The following is a 7175-nucleotide window of genomic DNA, read 5'->3' on the forward strand; positions in this document are numbered from 1 at the left end:
GAGGGGCTGGTGAGACGGCTCACTGGTTAAGGGCGCTGGCTGCTCTTACAGAGGACCAGGGTTCGATTCCCAGCACCCACGGCACAGCTTCCAACCATCTATAATTCCAGTTCTAGGGGACCAGACCCTTCCCCTTCTGACCTTCATGGGCATCAGGCATACATGTGTTGCACATACGTGCAGATAAAACACACATACACTTGCAACCAATTAAGCCAGCCAAGGCCCTTTCCTCCATGGGGGCCTGGTGTGTGAGCCTCCTGGATAGGGAGCTTGTTGCCTACATGGGTTGCCCTAAGAGACCTTGGAGACAATTTTCTGGCAGTTCTCCAAATCCCTGACCTCAATGTCGTCCCTGGTCCAGGTTCCAGACAGGTATGCATGGTGCCTTTGGGAAGCCCCGGGGCACAGTGGCCAGGGTTCACATTGGCCAGATCATCATGTCCACCCGCACCAAACTGCAGAGTAAGAAACATGTGACTGAGTCTCTGCAGAGAGCCGAGCTCGAGTTCCCTCCTGCCAGAAGATCCCCATCTCAAAGAAGAGGAGCTTCGCCAAGTTAACGCAGGTGGATTTGAAGACATGGCTGCTGAGACGTGGTTCGCTCCTGACAGCTGTGGGGTCAAGTAGATCTCACCACAGATATATCTCCAATTCTCCTGGACTAGTGGTGGGCCCTGAATTCCTGAGGGCTTCTACAGTGTTCTTCTGTGTAATAAATCTCACATCCAGTCAGAAAGATAAAACCTCTTACTCCTAAAATAAAAATATACCCAAATTAAAAGAAAAAAAAAAAAACCAAAAAACGAGGCAGGCAGGCACATGCTCTTTTCTGTCTCTAGCCATATGGTGATGCCCCAAGCTGCCTTGGGGCCATTTGCCAGCTGTGACTCCTGCCTTTCAACCATAACAGTAGTTTAAGCAAACCGCTTTGTCTTATAATTTTCCACGAGCAGTAACGCTGGATTGGGGTATTATGTTATTAGTAACAGAAAATGGATTAAAGCAAGTGGAACACAGCAGCAGCTCAGACAGGCACCATCTATGAAAGATATATGGAATATTAGCTTCTTAGAATGTGCGAGCATAGAGGCTCTGGGTTTCCTGAGCTTTGTCAATGTCTGGCAAAACCTACAGTTTGTTTTCCTGTAAGACTTACTAAATCATTTAGAAGGCTAATGGGCCTGAGGTCTTTTCAGTGATGGAAACAGACTCGGCATCCCCCAACCCTGACCTCTTTCCTGAGGTCCTGGCTGTCTGAAAAGCAAAGTTGCATAAAGCACCCTCAAAAACTCCCACGGTTCCTCAGTGAACGCGTTCAGCAGTTTTACTAATCACCTGCTGAGAACGCAGGGATCAAAGAGGATCCAATCAACCCCTTTCATCATTAGGAGTTGAATCTGAGCTCCCAGGGAGTCCTAGAAAGGCCGGTGGATCTGGATCAAAGAGGATCCAATCAACCCCTTTCATCATTAGGAGTTGAATCTGAGCTCCCAGGGAGTCCTAGAAAGGCCGGTGGATCTCCATGACACAGGGCAACAACAGGAGAGCCAAGAGGAGTCCTGGTGAGGGTCCAGTGTTGAGATTGCAGCAGCAGAAGCCAGAGGCTTCGAACCAGACCAATGACTGACTCATTGCAATGAACATTTGTAAGTAACGCTCTTGGACAAACAGTATACTGCGTATACACCATGGCACACGGCAGCTTCCAAAGAGAAATTTTTTGTTTGGTTCGGTTTTCTTTTCTGGGGGGTAAGGTTGCAAGGACTGAGGGTAGATATTCAGGGATGGGGTGATGAGTGGGATTGGGATTGGGATTCATAAAGAAGCAATAAAATGTTAAACAAATCCAGCCAGATTAATATTTACAAAGCTCATCCCTGTAAAAAGAAGTCAGCAAATATTAGCAAACTTCCTGCTTCAATGTCTGCACTGTTGCATCTTGCTGGTTTGGGAGGGGCGTGGTAACAAATTTCCAGAGAACAGGGCTCTTAAACCATAGAAGCACACAAGCCTGCTCACGGCCCTGGGCTCAGGGTTTCTGGGCCTTCCTCCTGGTTTGCAGAGAGCCTCCTTCTCCCGTGTCTTCACACTTCCCTCTGAACCTAACATCTTTTTATGAGGACGCCCATCCTAATGACCCAATTTAGCAAAACTGCCTCTGTTGAGACTCCGTCTTCCAATAAGGCACATTCTGATGTGTTCCTGGTTTGGACTCTTGTGCACATTGAATTTTTGTTGGTGGTGAGGGAACATACATGATGTTGAACATATGTGAGGCATAGAAATTCATTTATAATTTAACACGGGACAGATTTACTGATATTTGCCTATGTTCCCCACCCCCACTGTAGAATCATTTGAAGAAAACTAATGTTTAATACCCTCCCCCTCAGCTTCAGGAAGCCTGACATTTATTTCTTCTTTTTCTTATTTGTATTCTCTCTTTAAAAAATTATTGTTATTTATTATTTATTATTATTATTACTATTGTGTATGTGTATGTGTGTGCATATGTATGTGTGTGTGTGTGTGTGTGTGTGTGTGTGTATGTGTGTGTGTGTATGTGTGTGTGTGTGTGTGTGTGTGTGTGTGTGTGTGTGTGTGTGTGTGTGTGTGTGTGTGTGTGTGTGTGTGCCTGGTGCTGTCAGAGGCCTGAAGAAGGGATCAGATTCTCTGCCACTGAAGTTATAGATAACTGTGAACCAAATTGTGGGTGCTGGGGTTTGAACTCAGGTCTTCTGAAAAGCAGCCAGTGCTCTTAAACACTGAGCCATCACTTCCGTCTCTGTCTTCTCTCAGGAAAGCCATAGGAATATCCCAGAACGAAGTAGAACTTTCTGGAAATGAACTAGCCCAGACTTTCTGGAAGATGTATACCCTGAAGGGATGAGCTACATTTTCCAAGAAAGTCAAGACATGCGTTTGGAGAATCAAGAGGCTGTGCTTTGTCTGTGTGTGAGGGGAGTGTATCCCCTGAGTGGAAGGGGCTGGTGAGAAACAGGGCTGGAGACAGGGGACACTTGCCCATCTGTCGAGTCTCCCCACAGGGGTCTGCTCTGGGGATTGGCCTGGGGTGCTCTGACACCTTTGGGTTTGCTTTCTGGCCCCATTTTCCTCATTTTTGTAAACACACTGGCAGGAGCAAAGATACTCCAAAGAGAGATATTTGTGTCCCTTGACTATCTGGCTTTTTTGTTTTGTTTTGTTTTGTTTTGTTTTCTGAGACAGGGGTTCTCTGTGGAACCCTGGTTGCCTGGGAACTAACTCTGAGACCAGACTGGCCTTGAACTCAGATCCCTCTGCCTCTGCCTTCCAAGTGCTAGAATTAAAGGTGTGTGCCCTCATGCCCAGGTGGTTATCTGACTCTTAGAAAATGGCACCTAAGAAAGAGGGATTTCTCCAGGTGTCTCATGCTGAAGCCTGGTACCAGCCAGAGAAGGAACCTGACTCCCAGGAGAAGCTTTCATGATGTTCTGACGACTTGTTAGAATCTCTCAGAGACTGGGGCTAAGACAGTAAGGAGTGGAACCATACCATAGCCAGGGTTACATATCTTTGGCTGAAGCAAAGCCTCATTTCAGGACCCTGAACACAGACTTCAAGAGGTCATTGGATTCCCCTTGTTTCTCTTCCCAATGTGGTCACCTTGAATAAATCCCCATTTCCTGCGTTTCTTGATTACTCATCTCTCAACAAACCTTTTAAAGATGAATTGCTGAGTTTGTTACAGCTCTGCTAACAACCTTATCTCGGGGACAGAACCTCTCAGTGTGTCCACAGAACACACAGCCACCCGGCGAGAGCCCATGGCCCCTCCCTCTCCAGTTGGTAGAGTGTTGGGACAAGCTTGAGTCATAAGACATGAACAGAGGCTTGTGGCTTCGGAGGTGTCCCCCAGGGATAAAGTAACAACACTAGACGCTCCTCTGTCCTCAGTTGCTGTGGTCAGAACAGAGAAACGAAGGAGGCTCATCAGCTGGGAACAACGCAAAGCAGCCAGGCACCCTGGCCTGGGAGGTGAAAGACAGAGGGAAGCCACTGTCATGGAGGGACCTCAGCACAGAGCCATCTCCCCATCCTGTGGCTTCACTCCTGGTTTGGCACTTGCAGGAGAAAGGAGGCTCTAACCACTTAGTGTCATTTCATTGCAGTAAGTTCATTTTCTCCCAATTCTTAATCTAACAAGTGAGAGCTGAAGTTGAATTCTGTGTCTGGGAGAAATTCAGATCCATCCTATATGCCAGTGAAGAATCATCCATATGCTTCCTACTTTTTTGTGATGATGATGATGATGATGATGATGATGATGATTATTATTGAAAATTCTGTCCCTCTGTCTCTTTCTTTGTCTCTTTTTCTGTCTGTGTCTGTCTCTCTGTCTGTCTGTCTCTCTCTCTATATATATATAGTTCTGGCTGTCCTGGAACTCACTATGTAGACCAGGGTGGCCTTCAATTCCCAGAGAGCCACTTGCCCCTGCCTCTCCAGGGCTAGGATTAACAGCATGAACCACTATGCCCAGCTGCTTCCTACTATAATCAATTTTATTTTTAGACCAATAAGAGCCAGAAATTTTAAGTGGATTTTATTTTAGAGGGACGATTCTGATTTTTTTTCCCCTTTTGATTAGTGTATGAAAATCTTTCTGGAAGAGGGAAAAAAAATACTCTATGCTTAAGAAAATAACACATTAGAGAAAGCTTGAAGATGAATCAAGACCTAAAATTTAAGAACAGTTTAAAAATGGCATGTGCTGGCTTACTTCTCTTAAATTTTCTTTTACCAGTGAAGCTGTAAGGTGGGTTTCTGAGGTGGTGTTTGGATTTAGGGGCGAGAAAGGAGGGCTAATATGGTGAGAGTTGAGGTTATAAATGTTCTGCACGTAAGCACATCACTTGTCTTTGACATCCTTGCCTGAGGTGGCTTCGGGAATACACGTCTCCACAGGCAGTTCTGGTTTTGTACTGATGGTGAGGTCTCTGGACCCATCATTGCTTCTTTTTCCATTACCCTTTCTGTTTTGCACTCCTGTCTCAGGGCCAGCGGGGTGTGAAGGCTCTACACGCCTGGCTGTGCCTGCCAGAGTGGACTTTGTCTCACGGCTCTCCCTGACTAGCAACTGGCAGGCAGGAAGTTGAGGGCGAGGTGTGTCAGCCTCAGGCAGAACTGTCAGGTTGTACCTGTGTGAAACTGGTCAAAACCAGAACAAAGCTGAAAACCGAGACCGTGGCTGGAGTTCAGGCTAGAGTACGGGAGGTGATGGGTACAAAGGAATCCCACAGCATGGCAAGGCTTTTTGTCTTCCTCGAATGCCGTTAGTGTTATAATAATCTTACTTAATTTTTAAAAATGTCACTAGAAAATTGAGGGAGCAAAATACTTAGGAAGCCTTAAAGATTAAATTAGACAAAACTAATCTGTAATAAAATTGGTGTTTTGATGCCTGGCTAAGCAAACCTATGTTTGGTTTACTAACGCTATCAGGGGCTAGCGCTATGACTCAGTGGTCAAGGATTTACCTACCATACACAAAGCTATGTGTTAGAGCCCCCGACAGACATGTTTTACAAATAGAAATACATTTCTTTTTATGAGAGATAGATAGAAAAGTCATTCCATGCCAAGCTGAACACGTTTGAAGAAAAACTGAACAAAAATACCCCAGACAATGAAAAATAACTTTGACAAGACAGCTACAGAGGCAGATACCTCAGAATCTCTTAAAAGATCCCTGAGTGAGCTGAGGCAACTCCTTCTACAAAGAGAAAAGGAGTAAAGAAAAACCGTTAGCCAGGTATGCTCCCTGGGGTCCAAACAACTTCGGTGTACGGTAGATGTCTTCAGGAATCTTTAGACATCAGGAAGATGCAAAGAACAGAGCTGTTGCAGATGACCAGCAGGGGCCTGTTGAAACAGCCTCAGAGAAAGCTTGAATTACTGCAAAATTCTACTGGCAAATCAGGATCCCAGTGTAATGTGCTGCCTCAGAGAAACCAAGTCACATTTAACTGAGTCACAGCACTGGCACAGAGGAATTAAAAAAAGAGAGAGAGACCTGCGAAAATTGTTAAAGGTGTCGATGTATTGATATAGAGAGGTGCTTTTCTAGAATACACAGGAAGGCAGGTGGGATGAAGCACCAAGTGGAGAAATTAAAGTTGTTCCTCTCAATACTATACCATGGGATTTCCTGTGTCTAAAGTCAGTGCCCTGACGACGGGTAGATAACCAGGTAAATGAACACAGCTGCTTGTATGACTGTGTGAGGCATGGATTCCTGACCCCCTCATCCCTCCAAGACATTTGTAGATGGAATTCACATGCAGCGTGTGTGTATGAATAAAGCAGAGTCCTCGGCCAGCATCGCCTGCTCTTCTCCGCCTCTCAGGCTAGCACCGTCAGGAGGTCAGAGCTGCCAATCAAGTTTCGACCAGATTGTGGTGGAAGAACGGGAGACAACGAAGCCTGTGGCTCCTGCTTCTTAGAATCCAGAAATAACTCACATCAAAGGTGATGTCTGCGTATTTATCCAAGGGTTTGTTATTTTATTTTGGAGGCTTTGTTTGTTTGTCCGTGCCATGCCTAAGTCTTGTGTGGAATTTACAAGTGACTCTATAGGCAAAAGATGTAGAAACTATTATCAGAGAGCTAAAACATGTACATGATCATGTAAGTAGAAATAGCCAAGATTCCAAAACCAAGCTCAACCCAGAATCAGACGGTACACCAGAACCGTCATGCTTTAGAGCAATGGTTCTCAACCCTCCTCATGCTGTGACCCTTTAATACCTCAGGTTGTGGTGACCCTCAGCCATAATGTTATTTCATTGCTACTTCATAACTGTGATTTTACTACTGTTACGAATTGTAGTGTATATGTTTGATATACATAGTATCTGATATGTGACCCACCTCCACCCCCGGAAAAGGGTCTTGACCAGGTTGAGAATCACTACTCGAGGGTCCATGAAGGACTTTAAATCCGCATAATGAAATCATTGATGTAGCATCCAGCAGGGATCTACCCAAGTGAAACTGATGGACATGCGACTCTGGTTCTCCAGAAGTATGATCCCATTCTTGTGCTGACAAAAAAACAAAACAAAACAAAAAACAAACAAACAACCCATGTACTTAACAAAGGGTATCAGTGCCCTTAGTCATTCCTCCAA

General features: G+C 45.3%; 1 pseudogene; it reads left to right on the top strand.

Moving 5' to 3' along the window:
* Positions 1–200: 200 nt before the first annotated feature.
* LOC116906348 lies at positions 201–316 on the top strand (annotated as a pseudogene).
* Positions 317–7175: the final 6859 nt, after the last annotated feature.

The sequence above is a fragment of the Rattus rattus genome, chromosome 7, assembly GCF_011064425.1.
Source record: "Rattus rattus isolate New Zealand chromosome 7, Rrattus_CSIRO_v1, whole genome shotgun sequence".
Taxonomy (NCBI): Eukaryota; Metazoa; Chordata; class Mammalia; order Rodentia; family Muridae; genus Rattus; species Rattus rattus.